Source organism: Mustela erminea, chromosome 3, assembly GCF_009829155.1.
Source record: "Mustela erminea isolate mMusErm1 chromosome 3, mMusErm1.Pri, whole genome shotgun sequence".
Taxonomy (NCBI): Eukaryota; Metazoa; Chordata; class Mammalia; order Carnivora; family Mustelidae; genus Mustela; species Mustela erminea.
In genome coordinates this window covers 49,839,084-49,864,816 of record NC_045616.1, presented here as the reverse complement: position 1 = coordinate 49,864,816, position 25,733 = coordinate 49,839,084, and the positions used below count along the sequence as shown (strand labels likewise).

At 36.9% G+C, this 25,733-nt stretch overlaps 1 long non-coding RNA gene across 1 annotated transcript; it reads left to right on the top strand.

Annotated features, from left to right (window-relative positions):
• The first annotated feature begins 3,242 nt into the window (after positions 1-3,242).
• LOC116586149 lies at positions 3,243-25,733 on the top strand. The gene is made up of 4 exons (XR_004283914.1): positions 3,243-3,299; positions 3,747-3,796; positions 22,343-22,501; positions 24,656-25,733. It is a non-coding gene; the product is annotated as an uncharacterized LOC116586149 (long non-coding RNA).

The following is a 25,733-nucleotide window of genomic DNA, read 5'->3' as shown; positions in this document are numbered from 1 at the left end:
CTATGGATAGAAAAAGTAAAGGTTCTGTTTTGTTCTATTATAAAGAGAGGGAAAATCATTTTTTTTTCTTTCTATCATCTACCATTGTACAATCTTTTTAAAAAAGATTTTATTTATTTGAGAGAGAGAGAGAAATAGTGAGAGAGAGAGAGAGAGAGAGAGCATTGAGAGAGAGAGCATGAACAAAGGTGAGAGGGAGAAACAGGCTGCCCACTGAATAGGGAGCCCAACGTGGGGCTCCATCCCAGGACTCTGGGATCATGACCTGAGCTGAAGGCAGATGCTTAACTGACTGAGTCACCCAGGAGCCCCTACTATTGTACAATCTTAAAGTCACTTTTTTTTTTTTTTAATTTTGGGGAAACAACAAAACCTCTATAGTAAACCAAAACCCTTTCTGTAAGGAAAGAGATTGTTAATTTTGTGCACTTTTAGATAGTGTATTATAGGAACTATTTTGGAACAGTTTTTTGCTTGGAATGGAATTTTTTTCTGTAGAAACTATCAACTGAAATATTATCCTGCTCAATTTATTTGACCTAATAAATGATCCTTAAAATAAAAATAAATTAACTCCAAATGATATCGGTGTTTATTGTTATTGAACATCAATTCTTCTGCTAATTTGAGGTGTGCAGTTTTTTAAAGTTTTTTTGTTTTTTGTTTTTTGTTTTTTTTAAGAATGGTATTGTGGGATCTATCTCAACAACTCAGACTATGGATTATATAGGTAGCACCTTTTTTTCATAGAAACTAATGGTATTTTATTTTAAAAAGCACTTAAAATATATATTCTTGGTTCTCAGATCAGATCTTTTGAATCAGGATATCTGAGTAAACATCACAAGTATTTCTGTAGAACTCTAAAGCTTGAAAAGCACTGTTTGAAAACAATATCTGGAAGATGCATTTTGTTTCTGCATTTGTTCACATAAAATAGCTCCTGAAGGGGTGCCTGGGTGGCTCAGTGGGTTAAAGCCTCTGCCTTCGGCTCAGGTCATGATCTCAGGGTCCTAGGATCGAGCCCCACATCAGGCTCTCTGCATAGCGGGGAGCCTGCTTCCTCCTCTCTCTCTGCCTGCCTCTCTGCCTACTTGTGATCTCTGTCTGTCAAATAAATAAATAAAATCTTTAAAAAAAATAGCTCCTGAATACTCAGTGTGCTAGGGGCAGCATGCCATGTGCTAAGGGATATAAGAAGTAAGACATGGTTCTTTCTTGCAAGGGCAGAGAACCTCATGGGAAAATAAGATCCTTAAATAAAAACAGTAAGTATGATATGAAGCAATATGTTTTGCTGTAAAATGAAGGTAAACTGCAGGCTCTAGAACAGCAGGAAAAACCTTCTGATGGAGGATCTATGAGGAGGCAAAGCAAGGCTTACAGGAGTGGAGGGCATCTGAGCTGACACCAAAACAAGAGTGTGTGTGCGTGCAAGTGGTTGGAATGCACTGGGGCTGGGGTGACTTTATTAAAGAAAAAGGAATGGTGGGACATTGGCACAGGAGAGTGCAGTTGAGAGTGGGATTCTAGCCAGCATGGCTGGTGCCCAGGAAGCCAGGAGTAAGACAGAAAGGCAGTTTGGGGTGGATTTGGAAGTAGCTTGGAGTATGTGTATAGCATACAAGAGGGAATCCAGAATATTTCTGTTAAGAATAGTGACATGGAGGGTCGCCTGGGTGGCTCAGTGGGTTAAAGCCCCTGCCTTCAGCTCACATCATGATCCCAGCGTCCTGGGATCAAGCCCCACATTAGGCTCTCTGCTCAGCGGGGAGCCTGCTTCCTCCTCTCTCTATGCCTGCTTCTCTGCCTACTTGTGATCTCTGTCTGGCAAATAAATAAATAAAATCTTAAAAATAAAAAGAATAGTGACATGGAGGACATTAGGAGAAGGAAAGGAAAAGTGAATTGGGGGAAATTGGAGGGGGAGAGGAAAGATGAGAGGCTGAGGATTCTGAGAAACAAACTGAGGGTTATGGAGGGGAGGGAGGAGGGGGGGATGGGTAAGCCAGGTGGTGGGTATTAAGGAGGGCACGTATTGCCTGGCGCACGGGTGTGACGCATAAACAATGAATCTTGGAACATGAAAAAAATAAAATTAAGATATTGAAAAATAATGCTGCAATAAACAAGGGGGTGCATAGAAAAAAAAATAAAACTGTCAAAGCTTAAAAAAAAAAAAAAAAAAAAGAATAGTGACCCGATGAAGGCACAGCACAAACTCAAAGCTGAAGCCACCTACCAGATAGATTGTCTGGAATAGTTGAGGGGCTCTTGTCAGGGAGCCAGATGTGAGGTCAAAACCAAATTAGAGATGAAGCAATGGGAAAAGAAACAGCAGAAAGTTGCAAAAAAGTGCTGAGGAGAAAAACAGACCCAAGTGGTGTTTAATTAGATATGTTGGGGGTGGGTGAGGAATGAGGCAGGATGACTCATGTTTGGAGCCTGAGAGAACAAGTGTACCCTTAACAAACAAGGAAGTCAGCAGAAACTGGTTCTTGGGGAAGTTTAATTTTAGAAATTTTAAGTTTGAGGTGCTTTCAGGGTATCCAAATTTAATCCCTTTGTTGGATCTTTTATTGCAGGAGATAACAGGCAAGTTCATTCCATTACCACAGTCCTGCTGTTAACCAATCGCCTACTTCACTTTTTCCCATTGATCCCTCTAACTCCGCCCTCAGGATTCTCTAACTTCTTCTAGCCTGGGCATTGTCAGGTCTTTTCCATATGTTGTTAGATTCAAGAGACTGAAGAATATGTAAGACAAGTAAACATTTTTCCTTGTTAATTTTGATTACCACTCCTACTAAAAGGTCGGTGGTATGGCAACCCACAATGATTCTCTTCACTAGGTCTCACTAAAGATGCCTTTCATTTTAGCAGCAAAGCCACGGAGGAAAGACAAAGTGCATCATGGAGAAAGAATATCCCATCTTACCACTCCAGTGGAACAGGAATTCTGGGAGAGGTCAGGGTTAGAAAGAGATGTCCATGGAATCAAGTGGGAAAGCAGTGAAGCAGTTGATTTTCTGAGCGCATGCGTTAGCAAGTTTTGTTTTGCAGCGCATATTTTGTTGGTGGCTGGCTGTGTCTCCCAAAATAGATCATACTGTACCAGGGCACAGTGAGTCATTCCATATTGTTTTCCTCACTTCTCTGCATTTGTCCCTCGTCAACTTCCTCTCATATCTAACCATTTGCCAGTGTTTCTAAGTATTTCTCCTGTCTCCACTGGGGTCAGAGAAAAGGGAAATAGACTGAAATCACCATACCATCAAGGAGGGTTTATGGAGTACCCTGTATGTGGTCAGCATCATGCTAGGTGTTTCAGTCATGTCATAATGAGTGATTGGAGTTAGGTAAGAAAAGGTTTACTTTCCTATGACGATTATTAAATGTTTGAATGAGTTATCGAGAGAGCTCATATATTCTAAACATGGAAGAAATGGTTAGGTTTCATGCTGTCTGATAATGGATAAGGGAAAGTATATATTTTAATCATTTCTGAATCATATTTTTTAAATGAGAATGATAAGTAATTTTCTTTTTATCCACAGTAGATATTATGGAAATGACAAAATCTTTTTATTTGCATTAAGAGAAAAAGAGGAAATAGTGTCCTAATTCAGCAGGAGGTATTTTTGTTTTGCATAACTAAGGCATTTCCAATTTAGGGAATAAGTGTAGGTTAAGGTTCAGGGAGGTCAGAGAAAGACTAATGTAAAGTATTTTCTCTTTTTCTGCAGATATCTATGAATAGACCAAAAGCAGACCTCTACAGGATGTCTGGGTGCAGGTGAGGGTAATTCGAGGCAAATCTGCTTTACAGTATCACAGTTTACTTCCCTTTGGCTGGGGCTCCAGCCCCTGAGTGCAGAGTTCTTGCCTGCCTCCCTCTAACACTGTCCCCCCAGAAAGCTCCTACCTAACGTTGGCCCCCACTGTTTACCTTGGTGGCTCTGATGGAAGGAGCAGAAGCACCTGATATATATTTTGGGGCAGTATTTCCCTCTTTGTCATCTCTGTTTTAACTATTCTCTGGGTGCAGCTTTACTCTAATTATAGGAAAATTAAGCAGGGTGAGCTTTTGCTCAGGAATTTTTTCAGATTCATTATATTTTTGAGAGAGAAGAGTTTTTCACATAATCTCCCTGCTTACTGGTTTTCATCCTGCTTTGTGGGAAACATCTAGTTCATTGATCGATCACATGATTTTGCTATTGGCAACATAGTGGGCAAGTAAAGTCTCTAAGCTTATTTTCCTATCTAAAAGTAGACATAACCACACTTCAATTCTAGGTTGATTCTGAGGATTAAATAAGATCATGTGTAATGCCCAGAAGATATATTTGGTAAAGGAATCAATTACATTTAGTTTTGTCACCAGTATCATGATGTGCTAAATTCACTATTAATTCTGAATTTCAGAGTTTTGAGAATGGCACACTTAATTTTGTATTAACTTACTATAATAGGAACCACTTATTGAGAGCTTACTACACGTGACCACCTGTGTTAAACACTTAATATTAACCAGTTTAATTCTGACTACAGCATCAGGTAGTAAGTTCATTATCTCTATTTTATGAAACCTGGATGGAAGTAACTTGCCTAATGGCAGCCTGTTAAAGTACCATACTGCTGATTATACTATACTGCCTCCTTGTGACCCTCTTCTAAATACTAGTGTCATGTGTTGAAATCACAATACACAAACTTGAACAGTAGTTCTCTGTTGATTGCAAGATTGACTACGAGGCAGGAAATGCTGCAGCTGGATGGAAAGAGCTCATGGACTTGGAACTCTAGGACAGGGTGTATCATGGATTGAGGCCTCTAGGAACAGCTTTCTTCCTTTCTAGAAAATTGGCTAAGAACCTGGGCTCTGGAGTCAGATTTTCTGGGTTGTAGCCCAGCTCTGCTACTTAGTAGCTTTGTGACCTGGGGCAGGCACAGCTCTCTGAGCCTCAGTTCCTTATCTATCATAGTATTACCTATCATAATATGACTGTGTTAGGGAGTTGTTATGAGGATGAAATGAGTTAATACACATGGGTTCCTTAAAGTGGCTGTTGACACTTGGTAAGCACTGTTAAATGTTATTAGTGTTTCTATGCCTTTCACTTTGTATCTCTCTTCTGGCTGTCTCCATTTCTGCATTGTCGCACTTTTGCTAAGAAAGGCATAGATTTACTTAAAGGTGTTGTGATGCCTGTCTTCAAGATCATATTATGCTTTCGTCATTTCTAGTGTGTTTTAATAGAGAGAAAAGTTGATTGTTACCCTTGAATTTCTTCCATCTTCAGAAACAAATACTGCTTAAGAATTAATAGGATCAGTCCTCTTTTAGATGTTTAATTCTGACTTCACATTTATGAAATTGAAACCTGTTAAAAAATCAGTATTAACAAAAGCCAGATATATTGAGTGAAGTCTATCGACCTTGCCTTCAGTCATAACTTCAGATTAGAAGTAAAAGTGAACTTAAAGTTTGTGGCTGGATAGAGTTTTTTCTATTTTTATGCAATCATTGGATATGAGGTGCTTTGGCAAGGTATCTTGTGTAGCCTTTTGCCCAGCTCAAGGAAGAGTTAATAAAGTAAAGTTATGTAAAGTGCATCGAATTCCTCAGGAGAGAAGTGTTATATTAATACCTGCCTCACAGTGATGTTCTCAGACTTAATGATAGAAAGTTTGTAAATTGCCTTGGTACTCCCAGTAACATCCTGATGAAGCATCATTTCGTTTTATTGCAAAGAGCTCGAAGTTACACAGAATGCAAGTTAAGGGGGGAATAATATCCCAGTCCTTATTTTATAATCAGAAGTGCATAAAATAAAGAGAAAACATTTTGTTCCAGTTGTGAGTGCTAGAGTTGATTATTTTTATATTTTCCTTCTCCATTTCTTTTGGGAGAGGGCTGGAATTTATAATGCACAGTTTAATCGAGCACTCATTAAAATATGTAATGGCAGAAATAGTGATCATGATACAGAGACCTTTAAGGACACTATTATTCAAACATTTAAAAATTAAATTCCAGTTTTAAAAGAGTCAAACCCCGTTTCATATGATTCTATTAAGTCTGGCATTTTTGAGATGTCTTAAATCGATACCTGTAATACTTACAAACATCAGTGGAGAGAATAGTATTGTAAACACATATTCTTGCTGTAGGGTACATTTTAAATGTCTAAACACTAATCAATATAGAGAAATTAAGTATTGACTAAAATAGCTTTATAATAAGTAATTATTGGTTTGCTCTTTTAGAAATTAGACATTTTCACTTTGGGAATAAAGAGTAAATTTGCTGTCATGAAATTAAAGTGTTTTTGACCTTTTTGTACAACTTTTCTCTCTCTATGAAATGATTAGGTTTAAATATGATTGCACAGCTGTATTATGTTGCAAGCATCAATTTTTAATTATTATAAGGTCAATGTTAGAACAAATGTGATTAGTACCATACCTCAGTGCACTTATTTACTCTGCACTCAAAAACCACCCTGTGTTTACTAAAACCAACCTGCACCTCTCTCTGCTGATACGACTAATTAGATTTATGTCAAATCCTTGTTTTCCCCCAGTGTTCATCTATGTATATGATTTTGTTGATTCTTTCAATTTAAAAAACTATAAAATGCTTGATTTATCTCTTCCTTTTAAATAGTGGGGACATATATTTTCCTATGTGTGTGTAGGTGTCTCTGTGTATATAACCACATATATTAATAACTGCACATTTCTCCTACTTTTGTATAACATGATGTCTTAGGCACCTTGGGCAGCTGTAACAGGGTATCATAGATTGGGTGGCTGAGATGACAAGCATTATTTCTCACAGTTCTAGAGGCTGAGAAATCCAAGATCAGGGGGCCAGTCAATGCCTTATCTGGTAAGAGCCCTCTTTCCGTTCTGCAGATGACTGTCTTCTGGTTATGATCTTATGTGGCTTTTCCTTGGTGGGTGCACAGGGAAAGACACACAGTGGGAGCCCTTTCTCTTCTGTGACCATTAGTTCTATTGTGAGAGTACTACCCTCATGACCTCATCTAAACCTCATCTAAACCTCCTAGAGGCCCCCACCTCCAAATATCAGCCCATCTAAGGGCCCTCTAAAGAGAAAAGGAGTTTCCTTTCCAGGCATGGATTTATATGTTTCCATGTTTGTAGAAGTTGGTTGCGCTTTTCTTATTGCTTTAAGTGACTTTGGATTTAGCTCTTCAAATAAAAAGATACGGCATGTGAAAATGACAGAAAAATACATGATCTACATAGTAGTCATTAAAATCCCTTAGATGTTCAGCATGAATAGTAATTCAGATTAGCCACAAAGTAGTTTTCTAATTCATAACTGTTTCCTTATATTTCATTTTTGCTGATAGATTATTTATATTTTAAAAATAATAATATGTTAAAAAAAAAAAAAACCTCATTTGTTGTATTTAGTAAGTGAAGCAGTGTAAGGTTTCCTACAAACTAGAAGAAGCAGACCAGATACTCCATCCTCATGGCTTGGTGAATGAATGGTCAGGTGCTGATTGGGCTCCCCTGGGGATCTTAAGAGGCAGGAGTGAAGAACAGGTCATCACTTGGCTATGAAAAGTGGCCGAGGGGCTGGCGGGGTGGGGGGGTTGGGGGGAAATGACTCATTAGTGGTATTGATCACGGTGGCCTATAAAGAGGACAGGCCTTGCCTTTGATTTCTTCATGTTTCTTCGGTCAGTTGAGGAGGGGCCTGAAGAACATTTACAGGAATCACAAGAACTCTACTTCGTGTTGGTTGATGCAGTTTTCTCTGCCCTTTCCTTCTCGTCCACTATGTTATTTTCGAGTCACATGTTCTGAGAGTATTTGCCTTTAAAAAGAAATACGTAGGGTGCTCCTGTCAAGAGATTTCAAGGCTTAATAATTAGGTTCGGATGATGGAATGTCAGACATTGAAACAAGGGGTTAGGAGGTATTTTGGGACTGGATGGTTCTTTTCCAAACCTCTTAAATTATGTTCCTTGAGAGTAAGTTTTGTGAGACACTTACTCTCTTTCTGCAGCTCTGCTGCTGCGTCACCTTCCCTGTCTGCATACCCCAATACTGTGAAGAAGGCACCATAAACATTGCTGAAGAAATTCTTTTTTTTTTACCCATTACATCATGGAAACAAGCAAAAAACTTCTTATCATGCACTAATGTTGTAGAAGATCATGAATGTATGATTTGAATGTAAAAGCCACAGAAATATTGTTTAGCAGGGTTAAAATCATGCTTTATTCCTCTCAGCCAAGGAACTTAGGTAAAAACTTTTTGAAACAGGAAATGCTGCTGTTTTTATTTTTATTTTATTTTTATTTTTTAAAAGATTTTATTTATTTGACAGAGAGAGAGACACAGTGAGAGAGAGAACACAAGCAGGGGGAATGGAAGAGGGAGAAGCAGGTTTTCCAAGGGGCAGGTAGCCCCATGCAGGGCTTGATCCCAGGACCCTGGGATCATGACCTGGGCCAAAGGCAGACTGAACCACCCAGGCACCACGAAATGTCACTGTTTTTAGAGATCACACATGGGTTGCAGCAGTTATATGAAGCCTTTTGTGAGTTACCTTCATTGTGCCTAACTCTTTCCCCACGACATAATTAAAACACTTTAAAAAACAAGAGGACCAACTATGGTACTTCATTTTCAGTCTCTGACTCCTTTTAGATTTTGCTTTTTTATTTCAAGGCTATTGTCCTGATTTTGGATGCATAGTAATTTGTATGGATTACACATTTAGAGCAGATTATACTGTGTTCAGTTTGGTGGTCCGAGGAGTCTGGCACAGGAAGTATAAATGGGCCATGAGATGAAAGTGCAACAGTATCATATTGCTACATGTTTCTTAGTAAAATAAAGTCCATGTATTAATTATCCATCTTAGTTTGGCTAATATGCAATATTAATCATAATTCACTTGTTAGTCTCTTCTTTTTTGCTATGGTACATGTAGGATGCTCAGGTGGCCTACACGATTTGAAAAAAAAAAAAAAGGAAAGAGCTATTGGTTATCAGTTTACTTTTTTTGCCATTGGGATTGATGCTGATGGTACAAACTTTGATGGCCAGTTTGGACGTGGAGAGCCCCACTCTGTCTAAGTAAAGGTGGAACAGAGAATTTTTCCAAAGCTCTGGTTTTTAAAAGACTATTGGAAAATGAAATTTTTGAACAGCCTGGAGCCATTTTATGTAGCCCAATCTTATCTTCCCCTCTCTGGCATGGAGAAACACTTTCATAAAGATACATAAATAGCCAATTGTCCTATAAAAACATGATTGATCACATGAGAAAAGGGAAAATATTGTAATGAAAATATATTTTACACCCCTGGATAATAAAAATGAAACATTAGGACTATAACAAGTGGTGGTGAAGAGAGGGTGAAATGAGACACATAATCTGTCACTGGGGGTACAAGCAGGTACAAGAGCAAACAGTAGTCGTATTTAATCAGTGTCAGACATTACTCTGAATTGAGAGAGGTTCTTTGATGGCTGGGAGGCTGCAGGGTAGGGTGACCGTCTTGTCCTGGTTTGCTGGGAACTTTTCTGGTTTAAAACTGAACATCCTTTGTCCCAGAAACTCTCTGAGCTTCAGGCAAACCAGGATAGTTTAGTCATCCTAGGGCCATAGAAAATATACAGGGATCCTTAAGCAACTCAGGGGAGTAGTTATTTCTTAAATGTGGAATTATTTCAATATTTTAAAAACCAGTGACTCTATACCTGTGTGTACCAGCTGAACCATAGCTCTGCATAACCCACTTTGAAAGATAACTTTGTGTTGTCAAGTTCAATATGCAAACTCCCTGTAACCCCCAAATTCATCTCTATGGCATATAGATTAGAGCAATTTTTGAACATGTTATAAATATGTTATATCCACCTGTTTCATAGCCCTGTTGTCCCTTATAACAAAAAATTGGGGACAACTTGAACACCATACAGCCAAATACTAGGTAAGTATATTATGTTTTATACACACACACACACACACACACACCATTTAACAAAAATTTTGAAAATTCCAAAAAGTTAAATTTTGGGGTCCCTAAATTCCATTTGTAGGTTTCATGTCCTTTCAAAGGTTACAGAAAACTTATCACATAACAAATATTTATTGATTTCTTACTGTATATTAGTTATGTAATGTTGAAAAAACCCAAATCCCTGCCTTCAAAGGGCATACATTTTGGTGGGGGAGAAGAACACTAAGGCTCTACATAAATAAATACATAAATACATAGGTACAATATATATATTTTATAATTTCAGGTTGAGATCAGAATTAGAAAGTAATAAAAGACAAAGCATGAAGAGAGAAGGTGATGGTGAGGTGTCAGAAGTAGTTATTTTTGAGTGACTGGGAAGGATTTCAGAAGCTCATGACAAGTGATCAAAGTCCTGGATGAAGTGTGGAACCAGCCATGTGAGTATTTGGGGGAAGAACATTCCAGGCAGAGTGAGGAGCCCTGACTTACCTCCCAAAGCCCACTCCAAAACCTTCCCCCTCATCCAGGGCACTGTGTACAAAAAAGGAAGAGTCTCCACCCCTCATACATCCTGAACACCTTTTATTTCTCAAGGCTCGGAAAAGTTATCCTCTTGCTCTCAGGTAGGGCCATCAACCCTATGTCCCTCACCAAAGTCTAGGGCCTCCGTAAGCAGAAGCATTTCCAAATGGAGCCCTGTTAACTTTCCTCTTTGGCAAATGAGTTTCCAGACCTCTAGGACTTCAAGGTACATTTGCTATCTAGTAGGTGGAAGAGAACAACATCTCTCTCATTCTTTTCGGTCTTCAAAGAAGCAAGAAGAAAACACAAACGATATTGTAATAGATTATCTTGCTATATTATGCGTGATAAAAATGTTTTGAAGTCTGATAGACAATCGTTTAGGAAAGATGCAAAACTAGTCTTCAAAAAGGGCCAGAGTAGAAGGTTTTTTATAGGTAGTGTACGAAAGTATCTTTCCATGAGAAGGTTTTGCATGGTTAGCTCATGTGATCTTCTTTAGCTATGGGTGATAGAGAGTCCTGGCATAGTGAACAGATGGCATAATGATGTTAAACCAGTCAGCTTCTCTGAGTGTTAGTCTCTCATCTGCTTCTACCTGGAATGGTTATTGTGTAGATTAAATAAACCAATGGATATGAAGTTGAAGTTGCCTTGTAGCTGATGGGACTCTGCAGTAAAGATAAGAATAATCATTTGTAATTTAAAACAAATTTTTTTAAATGATCTGTGATTTTGTTTTTAATTATTTTAGGCCTTATCACATGATTTACAAATTTGTGCTGAGGATATATCTCTTCTACTTTAATCCTTCTAATGAGTTGGCAGAAGCACCATTACCAATCATACATATATGGTAATTATACAGTTGTGTTTTTGAATAGCTATTTAGAAGACAATCCTGAATTATAAATTTGTCTGACTTAGTAAAGAATATATAAGCCATTTTTGCTACTATATCTTGTCATACTGAATTTTAAAAGCATCTGACCTTATAGATCATCTATAAAATGTGAGAAGTGTTAAATATTCTTTACTTAGTATTATACATAAACCAAACTAAAATGCCTTTCATAAAACATAAAAGGCAATATTTTAGATGCAGGGAATTTTAGTTAAGCTGGCATAGTTAAGACCAAAAAGATAAAATGAACATTGCCAGCTTATCATCAGTCCTTGCCTTTAACAGGCTAACGAACATGACTTGAGCACAGCTGAGTCTTGCTGTACTGTGGTCAGTGAAGGGATTTCCTCAGTATTTAAATGTATTAATATAACAAGTTACATACAAATTTAAATATAAAACCAATATCCTACAGGTTTAGAGCTGGCATTTGCCATCTCTATGGAAAGCCGAGCATTACTAATCGATTCCAGTCATGTCTCTTGAAGGGGAAAACAGTGGCAGCACTTGCTGAACCAGAATTACTACCAAAGTTCCAAAAGCTGATCATATTCATTTCACCACAAGCCAATCTTACTTATATCAGGACTGTCTAAAAGTAATAGTCTGTCAGCCATTCATGGTCTGAATTCTAGTGTATGAAATCAATTTAAATATGGTATACACAAAATGAGACATTTTTGTTTTGTAATGAATAAGGCAGTAGCCAACTATAGCTCCTTGGGGGCTTTTTAAAAAAAAATTCAATTTTATTTAAATTAATTATGATGTAGTGTATCATCAGTTTCAGAGGTAGAGTTCAGTGATTCATTAGTTCATGTAATACCCAATGCTCATTACATCACATGCCCTCCTTAATGCCTATCATCTAGTTACCCCATTCTCCCACCCACCTCCTCTCCAGCAACTCTCAGTTTATTTCCTATAGTTAAGAGTCTCTTACGGTTTGTCTCCCTCTCTGATTTCAGCTTATTCTCTTTTTCCCCTTCCTTCCCCTGTGGTCTTAACTTTTTTGGGATAAGCTATCAAGTCTGCCCTTTCCCCTGCCTTAATGCCAGTGAAGACCACTTTTGTTCCAGGAATGTACTTCTTGGGATTCTCCAAATACTCCATTCATGTCTCCTCTCTCCAGGTGATGCTTTTGTTTCTTGTTGGCATCGGTGTAAGAAAATCCAGGGGCCTGACCTGTCTTTTGCTCAAATACACCTTGGAGAATTGGCCCAGTCTTCTTGTTTCCCTTTTCCACAGTATGGCACTGGGCACACTTCTGAACAAAAATCTACTTGCCTTCTCAACATCGCCCATTTTAAAGTCACTCTTTCATTGTGTGTGAATTGTGTTTGAGATGAAAGTGCCCACTCTCAAGCCTGATGTTCCGCTCTCAACACAACTAACTAACTTCCTCCCTCCTTTCCGTCCTTCCTTTCATTTATTTTTAAAAGATATTATTTATTGGGACACCTGGGTGCCTCAGTTGGCTAGGCGTCTGCCTTCAGCTCAGATCATGATCCCAGGGTCCTGGGATGGAGCCCCGCGTCGGGTTCCCTGCTCTTTGGGAAGCCTGCTTCTCTCCCTCACTCTCCCACTGCTTGTATTCCCTCTCTCGCTGTGTCTCTCTGTCAAATAAAATCTTTAAAAAAAAAAGATTTTATTTATTTATTTGAGAGAGAGCACAAGCTGAGGAGAGAGGCAGAGGGAGAGGGAGAAGCTGCAGGGAGCCTGAGGTGGGGCTCGATAGTATGACCCTGGGATCATGACATGAGCTGAAGACAGAGGCTCAATGGATTGAACCATCCAGATGCCTCAAGACAAGTTTAATTTTGAATTCTGGTTCTGCTCTTACTAGATATGGTTAAGCTTCTGAGTCTTGACTTCCTTGTTTGTAAGGTGAAGATTCACTCAACAATTTTGGTAGCTTATGTAACCAGACCCTGTGTTAAGTGTTAGAAAATAATAATAATGATGATAATACTCATTATGAACTCAAAAGTTTGTCTTGAGGGCTAAATAACTTACCTCCAGCATCCATTGCATTGTTTGGTGTGTAGTGGGTGAAGGTAATTATTATTAATATCTGAGTAATATTTGTATTTTCAGTCAGATATTTTCCTTGACTGCCTACTTGCTAGCTTGGTTTGGATATATTATAGATATTTGAAATTGAACACACCAAAATAACTCAAATTTTTCCTTATTTTCCTACCATCTTCCTTATCCCAGTAAATAGCAAAATCATCTTTTAATTTGCTTAATCATCTTTCACCTCCTGTTTTCTCTCACATGCTACATCCAATTTTGCTGACACTTACCACCATTTTGAAAATAATGAAAAGGAGGCTTAGAGAGTTTAAGTAATGTGTACATGGTCCCACAGCTAGTAAAGTAAGTGGGGGTATCATGATTCCAGTTCAAGCCTTCTGATTTCCAGTCCATTGCTATTTTATTTTACTATTATACTTTTTATTATACTATTTTATGGTATCAGGGGATGAATAAAGTTCTTCTTTATCATCTTGGTTAATTCCATGAATTAGTGCATGTTGATTTAACGCTCATAATTACCACGTCTTACAAATACCAGAGGATATAAATGTAGACAGAAACTTATGACATACTACTAAAGAAAATTATTTGTTTCTGGAAGTCTCAGTTTCAATAGGAGGACAAAAGGAAATTTATATTTTCAAATAAATAGAGCACTGATGGGAAACAAGATTTTGATGAGCTTACAGTAGGATATACTATCATATAAAACTGATGGCATCTTTCAGAAATTATTAAAAGCTACATCAGCAATAGAGGGACTGGAAGTATCTTCAAATATCTACTCTGCCTAGTCATATGGAAATCTCTGGGACAGTAGGAATGGTAACTCTTTTTTTCAAGCGAAATCAGCACTCTTCTCTATTACCAAACATTAGTGAGAAAGATAATGGGGTTAGATGGAGAGAGAAAAGCCAGAGAGAACTTATTTATGCTGATTTAAAGAATGCTGAGTATAATGTTATTAATTGCAGGAAAAAGGCACTAATTAGACTTGCATTTGGTGTTGAAAGCAGCAACCTTCTCTGTGATTTCTCAGACTCATATTTAAATGGAAATATGGTCACCCGAGAAAATGATTTGATTAAAACTCTTCACTTTCGACGTTGGTAATTACCACAATATTTTTTATTGAAGTCTCTTTTGAATATTAGTTATCTGTCTAATTTTATAATGCCTATCACTAACATACCTAACTGCTAGAAGTTGATACGGTAATTAATACACTTATCATTAGTGCTTACTGATCTGTGAATTAAACATTGGTATAAAAGATGCTTCTCACAGTCATGGAAATGTTAATTAAATTGGCAAGTATAAAAACACTTGTTATGAGCAATTTTTAATTTAAGGAGTTAGAATAAATATATTACACATAAGAGTATTCTGAGTCATGTATTTTGGAAAAGAGGACAAATGACGTTGCAGGTTCCATCTTTGAGTCACCCAATAGGTGTCTGTTTTTCTAATTAAGTATTTTGAAACAAACTTTGAACGTAATAAGATAATATTAAAAGATTATTTATAGAAAGGTAACTCATAAGGCATAGGATGATGAGGCTGCCAAAGAAAGCACAATTTTTAACTATTTAAAAGTCATGGTATAAAGAAAGGAGAGGTGGTAGTGCTACCATATTTCCTGTCGGTGGGAACACGTATGGATGATTATCTTCACCAATAAGGGCTGTGTCTTTGGGGGAGAGAGAGAGAGAATAACGAGCATTGGGAGAGGATTTGAAATCATGATAATGAAGTCAGTTCTGGAAGTCATGAGAGCGTTTAGTCTAGAGAGAGAAAGGCATAGATAGATGTGTTAGTCCTCTTTACATTTTTTTCCCCCTTTGGTTATCTGGTATCTTTGCTATACTGGTTAGTAAACATTTTGAATTTCACCACTGCCTCTGTCTGCCACATAAGATTCTCCTCAAGTGTGTCAGAGGCCATTGTAATGAGAGAGCTTTTTTTCCCCTCTCTTTCTTTCTTTTTTTTTTTTTTTTAACAGAACTATTGAACGATCTGTCAATTGAAAGTGTCCATTATCCATAAAAGGCAGTCGGGGTTATGAATAATGTATATATTTTTCTGAATAGATGTATACAGAAACAGTATTTTGAACATATATATTCCAGAAAAAAAAATATGTGTTTAAAACCAGGAACTAAATGGAAGAATTCACTTACAATTTGACAGCTAGTTATATAAGGAGTCATATATAAAACTTCTGTTGACTAGTGCTATATTTTAAAGTTATTTAAAGAGTTTTTGGTGTCTGTTACAGCCTGGCATTTTGGCTCTCCACCCTACCTGCCCCTTAATACAACTTTGGCTTGATGGCATGTTTTTATTGGAAAGATAGATAATAAAATCAAGTGGAGCTTAAATGTCTGGGATTCAGGACTCTTAAGTTCATCCCCACCCTAGAATACTATAATAAAATATCAAAAAATAAGTTGGTAGTCAGGGGTACACAGAAACATCGCAATTGAAACTATTCAGCTAACCAATTGATCTGTTTTTTTTTTTTTTTTGTATGTGTCTTGAAATTAGGATACAATGGTTGTAGCTACAGATTAATGCCAGAAAAAAGAGGCAGTAAATTTCATGCACTGTTCTTCCTGTTTGTACTGTCTCTCAAAAGATAAGTGTTAGTCCTTGATTATAGAATCTTCCAAATGAAAATGATTGAATTTCTGACTTTTCAGAATGAGATTTTTTTAAAAATTATGAACTTGATATCTGAGGTAGAGAACCAACATTTTCTTTCATTACTCATTATTAATGTTACTATTAATTACTCATTATTAATGTTAATATTAATGTTACTATTGTTATTAATGTGATTTCCAATTAAGACAGAGGCAGTTTGCTGAAGAGACAGTTTGTGTAAAATGTAAATCTGTAAATTTGCAGATTGGGTTTTTTTGCCCTTGCCTCCAGTCAGCATTTTATTTTAAATCATTAAAAAAAAAAATATATATATATATTTAAATAAATTGGCTCCTTGTAAAATGTTCCTATCAAATCCATGGAGTAAATATTGTGCTCTTTGTGTGTGTGTGTGTGTATCTGTTAGTGACCATGAATTTGCTCTGGTTCACTCATGCTTTTTGCTGGCCTGATGTAACTGGTCAACAAATGAGACAATTGTCTTTGTTAATGCAGGGATTGCACTAGCTCAGGTTTTTAATAAAATTCTGGTTAAGAACTTGGTCATGGCTCATACTGCTTATCCAAGAGCTAAAAAAAATGAAGTTTATAACTTAGGCTTGTTTGCTCTTCACTACCACATTAAGTAAGAAAACTATAAATGTTAGAGATAAACTTATAAAGAAGGAAACTATACCTATATGAAGAAAACTATAAAATCTACCTAAGTACATTAACCAGTCTGGAAGATACCATGCTTTTGGCTGGGAAGACTCAATAATATTAGAATGTCAATAATACCAGATTCATACATACATTTAATATAATTCCAACTATAATCTCAATATTTTTAAAACACTTTGGATACCATTTAAATGTAAAAGAATGAACAACAAGGTTGGCCAAAAAAGTTAGGAAAAAATGAGCAGTGACATTAACTATGTCTTGATAGGTATTGAAATATTAATCTATATTTAACAAACAATAGCGTATTAGTATATTACCATAAATAAATAAAAATAAATATATATATATACTAGAAGAATAAAATAGAGAGTTCAAGTTAGTATACAAGGGATTTAATATATGGAAATTTTATGGAAACAACTTTTTTTTGTGTAATCAGTGTGAATACAATTGGTTATTCATTTGGAGGAAAGTAAAATGGGCTCTTTATTCCTTTTGTCATATATAAGATAAAACTGAACAGGAGTAAAGATTTATATATTATTAATTCATTGAGGTAAGTTGACTCTCTACCTTCTACCAGTCAAGTTGGAGAGACTTATTTTCTTTCTTTCTCTCTTTCTCTCTTTCTCTCTTTCTCTCTTTCTTTCTTTCTTTCTTTCTTTCTTTCTTTCTTTCTTTCTTTCTTTCTTTCCTTTCCTTTCCTTTCCTCTCCTCTCCTCTCCTTCTTCATTCCTTCATTCATTCATTCGTTCCTTCCTTTCTTCCTTTCCTTCTTTCAAGTTTTTATTTAAATTCCAGTTAACATAGAGTAAAATATTAGTTTCAGGTGTACAATGCAGTAATGCAACACTTCCATACATCAGCCTGTGCTCACCACAAGTGCCCTCCTTAATCTCCATCACCTGTTTCACCTATCTCCCACCCACCTCCCGTCTGGTAACCAAGAGTTTGTTCTCTGTAGTTAAGATTCTGTTTCTTGGTTTGGCACCCTCTCTTCTTTCCACCTTTCCTCCTTTGTTTTATTTCTTAAATTCCATGTATGAGTGAAATCATATCGTGTTTGTCTTTCTCTGACTGACTTATTTCACTTAGCATAATACTTTCTAGCTCCATCCATGTCATTGTAAATAGAAAGATTTCATTCTTTTTATTCTTTTATATGATTGAGTAAAAAAAATTTATATATATGTATATATATATAATATATATATAATATATATATATATGAGAGACATCTTTATTTATTCATCAGTTGATAGACACAGGTTATTTCCTTAATTTGACTATGGTAGATATTGCAGTTGTCAACATTGGGGTGCATGTATCTCTTTGAATTAGTATTTTTTTTTTTTTTTTTTTGGTAAATACTTAGTAGTGTGATTTGCTGGATCTTGAGGTAGTTCTATTTTTAACTTTTTGAGAAACTGAGTTGGAGAGATTTTCAAAAAGTAAAGATAAATCACAGTAAACCATGCACACATATACACATGCACAGTGAAAGTCACAGAAAACTATATTCTAGGTTTCTAATGTTGATTACCTTGATGGAGATATAATGATTTATAGATAGGTAGAGAGAAGACAAGAAAAACAAACACACAGATAAAGAAAGAGTTAATAAGAGTTGTTTACAATAAAAATTACCCTGAAAGAGGTAAGAGTGTGTTTGTGTGTGTGTGTGTGTGTGTGTGTGCGTGTGTGCACACACGTGCATTAAAAAAACTATGGGCAGTTGACGCTGAAAGTGTTGATAGTGGATGTTGCAGTGTTGTGGAATTTAATGCTTTTTGCTTCATTTTTGCTTCATTTGCTTTTCTATATTGATTAAATTTCATTTACAAAGAACATTTATAATTACATAAGCAGAGCAAAAACTGCTGAAGGATTTCTGAATGACGAGCAGTCAGACCTGAGAAACGAGAAGAGGGAAATGGAAGGGTCTTACAGGTGCACAGGAAGATACTAAGTGATTATATATTGCAGCAAATGTTCATGGTTTTTCCTAATTTTCTTAAAATTACTAGCATGTTAAAAAATCACAATTAGTTATGGAATATGAAGAGTTTAATTTTCACAGTGTTTGTAGAAAAAGAGGGATAAGCTTATAACAAAGGGAGGAAATAATGTTTGCGGCTTCTATAACTATTATGGTTTTTTGTATTGTGTCAACTAAGCTTGGCTTCTTTCCCACTGTTCTTTTCCCTGTGTGGTTTTGGGTTAGGGTTGCCAAAAGAGAAATGTAAATGAGATTTGGGGGCAACAGTGAAGCAGCAGATATTATGTTCTGATATATGTACCTAATGAACTTAGGAATCTGGCTGAATATATTTAGATATTGCCAAATAGGTTTTTGTGTGTATGTGTGTTTGCCGGTGATAAAGCGAAATGAGAAGAGAGATATGAACTCAAGAAGAAACTGTTTTGAATAGAATGTTAAGACTTAAGGAATGGATTTAATGAAAGTTGAAATAAACAGCAGTCATGGTATTCTGTATTTAAAAAAAAAAAGTTTCTCACCTTTAGAGTCTCCCAACACAAGATTCTCAGTCAGTGGTGACATCTGAGCAAAGATCAAATCTACGATGGCACAAATGCAGATTTCTAGAGTATGCCTGTGTGACCCGTTGTTGTGACCTGAGGAAAAATTAACAGTGTGCTTAGCAGGCTTCTAAGAATATCCTGGTATGCTTTCTCTGCTAGAAAATAAAGACCCTGAAGGATTTTACCCTGACTCTTAGATATTTACTTAGATATTTACTCCCTCCTTTCCTTCCCTTTCCTTCCTTTTCCATTCCTTTCCTTTCCTCCCTTCCTTCCTTAAGATTTATTTTATTTGAGAAAGTGAGAGAGTGAGAGAAGGCACAAGAGGGGGGAGGGTCAGAGGGAGAAGCAGACCCCCCACTGGGCAGGGAGCCCAGTGCGGAACTCAATCCTGGGACTCCAGGATCATGACCTGAGCTGAAGGCAGTTGCTTAACTAACTGAGCCACCTAGATGCCCAATTTTTAGATATTTTCAAGGCTTCAAAGTATTTTTTTTTTTTTTTAGAGGTGGGGAGGGTCAAAGGGAGAGAAAAAATTTTAACCAGGCTCCATACCCACCGTGGAGGCTGATGTGGGGTTTGCTCTCACAACCCTGAGGTAATGACCTGAGTCGAAATCCAGAGTTGGACACTTAACTAACTGAGCCACCTAGGGTCCCAGGGCTTCAACCTATCTTAAGGTTATTGTCCTGTGGAACCTTGGTGTTTAGGGCATGTATTTTTGGGGAAGAAGTAGAGGTATAACTTTTGTTGAATGGAGTGGATTATGATTTGGCACATAGGAAGTACACAAAACTTTTAAAGGAATTATGTAAGCTTGGTATGCAAAGGATGAGATAGTATAAAATGAAAAGGTGTTGTTTCCTTAACCTGGAGGAGGCAGGCTGAACAAAATTAGATATTACAGGGATGTCTATTCTTTCTCATGGGGATAGGATGACTCAGAGGGCAGAACTAACATCTCAGAAGGAGCAGCCAAAATTCCCAAGATTCCCAAGAAGCATGACTGTGCCATTATCAAGAAACTGGCAACATACACCCAAATGGATTTCAGAGCTGCTCTTGGACCTGCTGTTTGTTTTCCATTTTGTCTTTTTGTGAAAAGCGGTATCTACTTCAGTTATCCTGAGTTTTCTCATCAGTATGTGGGATGTGTATATGGCAGATAATTAGTCTCTTCAGTTAACAGTCTTCAGATTGGTAGGAACCATACTTGAGGAACTAAACTCAAGGAAACGTAGCACATCTGCACCTGGACCTGACTGAAATGACAAGATCTTGGAGATTGAGACTGATGATATAGTGGTACAAAAATTTTGGGAGTGTTGAGTGAGTGGGAGAGGCATGAATTTTGGTGGCCCTAGGATAGACTGTGATAGACGGTAAAATATGGTCCTTTTGAATTCTGTTCTTCTTTACACAAGTATACCTGCTCCTGTCAAAGGATACAGTTTTGTTTCCTTCCCCTTAAATTTGGGTTGATCTTCGTGACTTGCTTGACTAATAGAATGCAGTGAAAATGATTATATGGGATTATATGGGACTTCTGAGGCTAGATTATGTGGGACTTCTGCTTTGTTCTATTGTAGTGATTGCTTAAAAGACGTCCTGTCTCAGAAATTAGCTGCTGCTATGAGAAGCCTAGGCAATGCAGAAAGGGCACTTGTAGGCATTCCAGGTAAGCACTTCAACTGAGCTCCCTCCAAGACCCGGAATCACTTGCCATCTTGGATAAGCTGCTCAGCTGAGCCTTAGCCATTGTATTAATCGCTCTGGAGAACCCAAGTAAGCACCACCCAGCAGAGTTCAGTCAATCCACTGAACTGTGAGAGAGTACAATAAGTACTCTCTTATTGTAGAGAAAAAGCCTTAAGCCACTGGATTTTATGGTACTTTGTTATGTAACAAAACACGGATCATTTCTGCACACTTAGCCACTTCTTTCCCTCCACATGGAATGCCTTGCTTTGATACTTTTTAGCATTCCAGAAGTAAATCTTACATCTGGCCTCTACTTGAAAACTCTAAAGTTAACTCTTTTTCCCGAGTATGTCACTTGTTTCTGACTCCTTTGTTCTTGAAATATAATTTGTCTCATGTTAATTTGTACTTAGTTAAATTTTTTAAATAAGTCCTTGATTCATTCTTGAGTAACTTATCCTCTGCTTTTTGCATTCAGTTGTGGATTTCTCAAGACAGATTCAATCTCTTATTCCTTCCTCCACAGCCCTCCAGTTTATTCTGATCACTCAGTAATTTTAACTACTTAAACCTCTTACAGAATGCTTTTTGGAATTGGAGGATGAATTTTTATGTTCTCTGTTGTCCTGTCAATCCTCCTGAACTTGCTTAGTAACAACTATTAATTGCCACATGAAATTTTCTGTTCTATACCACATTAATGGTTTGAAAATCTGGGGACTGTGTTCTTATTTTTCTCTGATCCTGTTTTGATTTCGCCCATCTACCACTTTTCTTCATTTCCTACCACTATGGCCCTGGTAGTCTTCCTGTCTTGTGTCAAGTTTTTTCCTTGCCTTAGGACTTTTGCCTCTAGGTTTTTTCCAACCCCAAATTCTCTGTCTTGGCTCCTCCATACCCTCCTTCTCTCAGCTCAAGTGTCACATCCCCAGAGATCTTTTCTGGCCATCCACTCCAAAGTAGCTCCAAACTCTACGCCTGTCTCTATCCTTTCATTTGAATTTATTTTTATAGCATTAACCATTACTTGGAATTTTCCTCCTCATTTATTTGCTTGCTTGTTCTATGGCTCCCTTTAATCTTGTTTGTGCTTCCCTCTCACTAGCGTGTGAAGTCCAAGAAGAATTTTTTTTTTTTTTTTTGGGTGGTATAGTTTATTTCAATTATTGCTGTATTCTCAGAGTATGGCAGATGCTTGTTGCATCATAGGTATTTAACAATTTTTTTGTTGAATGAATAAATGAACTCTCATATTCTTCTCCCCCATCAGCCTAGGGTGGGCCTTGGAAAACCAGCTCAACCCAGGATCTCTTGATTCTGCCCACTGGGAACTGCAGTGACAGCACCTGGCCTGGCTGGAGGAAGCAGTAACAGTAGGGAGCTTTAACAAGTTTGAAAAAAGTTCAACTTACTGCTGCTATTAAATGAAGTATGTTGGAATCTTAGATTTCTATTAATATTGTTTGTGCTTAAAATCCGTGTTTGTGCTTCAACAAGCCAGAATTGGAATGACTGGGCATCAGAATGAAAAATTGTATTTTAAATTACTTTTGTTGCTTTGCCAGTTGGAGTAAGGTTTATAAAATTTAAAGATAGGCACTTTCATTAGCTTAAACTATAGGCAAAATATTTGCTTTCTCTTTTAAATATATATGGCAATTTAAATAATGGAATCAGTTGTTCATTTATTTATTGTCGTACAGGTAACTTTGTCTGAAAATGCATAACATTATAAATTCCAGAGGAAGTACGTGGTATTCAAGATTCTACAAGGAGGATCAAGGAGAGTTGCCTATAATAAACTTGGAAATTTTTCATTCTTTAAAAATCTGTAAGTTTTAGATTTCTTAGGCTCATCCCTACCCTATTTTCTCTTTCCAGGCACACAGAAGGATGATGTTTTCTGTCATCCTTGCAATTGGGAAGAGCCATGTAACTCGTTCTGGCCAATGGGCTATGAGCACAAGAGACTAGTAATTCAGTCATGTAATCACTGGCTCGGGACCCGCAGCACTCTCTTTCCCTTCTATGGTGTCTCAGGAGGCTACATATTCCAGATGGTGCAGACATAAGATGGTAGAGCCTTCGTAAACTGGGCTCCCTCAGTCACTCTCTGGTGACCTATGTGGAGTCTGTAGCGTGGGTCCCTGAGCCATGGAGTCCCTAAAGGACTATCTGTGGATCTGTTTGGGGTACATAGCATGAGCCAGAAATTATAGTTTTGGCCACTGAGATTTGGTGGTTGATTGTTACTACATTGTAGCCAATCCTAAATGCATAATATCGTTGAGGAATAGGAACTTGGATTGATTTTTATTAGCTTATCTCTAGTTGAAAAGATTTAAAAATATTAATAAAAATCACTTTAAACTATCTTGCAATTTTTTTTTTTTTTTTGAAGAACAAATTTGTGCCATGGATGCCTGCATTTAACAAAGGGGAATACTTTGTGTGTTCCTGAGTTTTCTTGATGGTTTAAGGGAATAATCAGGTATTGAGGTATGTGGTTATAGTATTACAGATACCTTGATCGTATGTGGACACAGAGAGGAAAGCGCCAGGTCTTCTGTGATTTTAGTTCACAAAACCATCCTTTATTTGCACTTAAAAGTAGTGCAGCTACTATCACTTGAGATATTTTTTCAGCTTTCATTGTGCCATGGAAATTAGCATTTTTATTACTACAAGTTATTCTTGTTTGCTAATTCCAAAGATGTCCAAAAGCAAGAACAGCTTCCCGAGCTGTTAGACTTTGGAAGAGAATAGTAAATCAATGGGTAGATAGGACTATATATCATATTAAACACAGGGAATTCACCACGAAATCATTACACTAAAAAGCGACAATTTTGATTGATTAAAATGGTATGGGCTGGATAGTGTTAAATCACTATGAGTGATATGACATTATAATTTTACATAGCATATTTCTGCCAGGACAATGAAGGTAAAAGGCATTGTCATCAGATGATAACAGACAATAAGAAGAATCCTGATGTTAGATTTATTACCTGGTTTAGATTTAGAAAGAAGTAATTCTTGTCCTGTTCCACTTATCAAGTGACTGTAAATTCAGTGATGATGTAAAATTCTAAGGCAGAGCCACTTATAGGTTTGACAAAGTGCCAGCTGTAAAGTATTTATTGTTCTCAGTGGTTCTGCCTTACACACTTAAATATTTATCAGAAACATAAGCCCCTCTGATAAATGTTTCTGATCTTTGTGGCTAGATATTTTTTTTAACATTTAGATTTTTCATCAGAAACTATGTCTATATTTTTATTAGAAACTTTGAGTTCATAATTTGAAAAAGCAAAGTGTGAGTCTTAAAATTTTTTTCTTTTAACTTATGCTTTTACATGGAACATTTTCCAGGTAGTGTTCTAACTTAGAGATGAAGACTTCCTTAGTTTGCCATTACTATAGAGATGGCCCAGCCAGTTTTTCTGAATTTTATCCTTATGTATATACCAGATGAGATTTACATTGATGATGGTCTAGATACAGTCTGAGAAACTTATGGTGTCCAGATCCATTAGATAATTGTTTTAATACCAACTACCTCCATGTTTTGTTTCCAAAGGACACAGGCATAGTGGTTTCTTATCCTGGCCATACAGGAGACTCTGTTTGGGAGCACAGTTGACTGGACCATGGATTAGCACCTGCATCAGAGAAGGGCAGCAACTGTCCCAACCAGTGATCTGTGGGTGACGTGGCATGATGTGAGAACCTCAGGAAACAGAATGTTCTGCATCAGAGAGAGGAGACTGGACCTGGAAGATCTCCTTAAAGGATTCAAAGGTGAGACACACAAATGGTAAACAACTCAGAAGCACAGAGACTCACAAAATGAAAGCAATTAGTAGACCCCATAGGGTTGCCAAGACCACCACATGCAAAAGCCATTGAAAGAACGCAAAGTCACAGAGCAGTAGCAGGAGCAGTAGCTTTTATGGAAGCTGAAATAGAAAGTAGTGGAGCCATTAGGAAATTAAAGGAAATTAAAACTTGACATTTCTGAAGACTACATGTGGGCTGGGTTGCTACGGTAAAGGTGTTGAGATTTATTTTCTTGTTATTCTTCAATTCATACAGCAAATGAACTTCAGCTATATTAAACTGGGCTTCTCACTCTTCCTCCAATTTCAAAAAATCTAGTACAGTTGAGAAAATATAATAAATTTATAAGATCACAGAATTTCAGCTTTGCAAGAGAATTTAGAGATGTCTTACCAAAATGTTTTTCTGTTGATTTTTACCATGAAGAATTTCAATGCAAGAGAGGATAAATATCAAAATCCTTGCTGTGCTCTACCAGCTGATCATACACTGTGATCATTACTTTGTAGGGCTACAAATATATCTTCAGTAGTTGTTTCCTCTGGTCCCGGTACAAAATAGGACCTCAATAAATGCTTTTTGAATAGTGAGGCAGTGAAGTCTTATGGCATTTGAGTTTAGGTTTGCTTGCAGGATTGGTTAGTTCTAAACAGTTAAAATAAAGGGTATGGTTAAAAAAAAAAAAAAAGAAGTAAGTTGTGTTTAACTCCCAGTAATCTATTTTGTTAACACTTTTTCTTCTGCACACCACACATAACACTCTCATACTCGTGTTCAAATAAAGGAGTTATTAGTCCTGTAAGCTGGTAAAGAGGTTT